The 1,257-nt window shown below is 28.3% G+C and overlaps 1 non-coding gene across 1 annotated transcript; it reads right to left on the bottom strand.

Annotated features, from left to right (window-relative positions):
- Positions 1-666: 666 nt before the first annotated feature.
- Positions 667-739, bottom strand: Trnam-cau. Its single transcript has one exon. It is a non-coding gene; the product is annotated as a tRNA-Met (tRNA).
- Between the last annotated feature and the right edge of the window lie 518 nt (positions 740-1,257).

Raw genomic sequence — 1,257 nt, 5'->3', positions numbered from 1 at the left:
TGCGTATGTATTTGGACATACAATACACAACTATATTTGGAAAAACGCTTCCAAATTCAAAAACTTAAGTGATAATATGAATAACTAAAAGAAATTTTGGATGCCTCAAAGTATGTATGCCTCGTGAAATACGATACAATAAAATTCGAACACATTCAGACAATTACAAAAGCCGCCTCGAGGATTACCCGAACTCACATGCCACACAACTTCGCCAGAACACTACCAGGGGAAATTTGCAAAAAATTCAAGCTACATAAATATCTATCAATTTTCAAAAAGTTTGACTATGTTCAAAAGATTTTGTGTTTTAAGGTCATTTTTTCTAATCCTACAGTTGTTCATTTTAGGACAGGTTTAAAGATTACTAGTTTATAATAAAAAAAAATATACGTGTTTGTATATTACTGCAAAATTTATAGGTAAATTTAAAGTAAAAACTAAACATTCAAAATTTTCCCTAAAACAGTTACACGAATGCGTAAATTTTTATATGCGTAGTGCATCATGCCAAGCAAGAGTAAGATTTTGAAAAAAAAAAGCTTTTTCATTCTATTATATCTCATATTTACACCTGAGGTCAATATAAGTAATAAGTCTTTATCAAATAATTAAATATCTTTTTAAATTTATAATTTTCAAGAAAAAATGAAATCGTAAAAGAATTGCCCCGGGTGAGGATCGAACTCACGACCTTAAGATTATGAGACTTACGCGCTGCCTACTGCGCTACCGAGGCTCGATAATCCTTGCGCTTATTTCGGTACCGTACAAAATTTGGACGATGATTATTTAATAATTATTTTTGTACATGTTAATAATCATATCTTCTTATTTAACTTCAAATTCTAAAATACTTATGTATATATCATAAGTGAAGCAGAACAAGTTCAGTTCAAGTTCAAGCATTGTATTAAAATTGCGGTTACAAAAATACTAATTATTTATTTATTTTTGAGGAATCTTTTAGAATAGATTTTAATTATCCATATATCCCAAACTCACTGAATATCTGTTTTTTGTATAAGACAGATTGTAATTAATGAAATAAATAAAAAAAATATATAAACGCCAATATGCTATGTAAAGTAAATTTGTAATATAGTATTGATAATTTTATAACCTAAGCTACTAGTATAAAATTTTAATGTTTATGGGCGAAATACTGACTATAAGTGGTATATATAGACAAAATACCAAAGTGGCTTTATTTGAAAATTGAATAGTTTTCCGCGACCGTACAAGTTGCAAAAAACA

The sequence above is a fragment of the Ctenocephalides felis genome, unplaced genomic scaffold (genome assembly GCF_003426905.1).
Source record: "Ctenocephalides felis isolate EL2017-DRISC unplaced genomic scaffold, ASM342690v1 CF-g0.4_SCAFFOLD_03571, whole genome shotgun sequence".
Lineage (NCBI taxonomy): Eukaryota > Metazoa > Arthropoda > Insecta > Siphonaptera > Pulicidae > Ctenocephalides > Ctenocephalides felis.
Note: the sequence above shows the minus strand (reverse complement) of the source record. Positions and strands in the feature narration are given on the sequence as shown.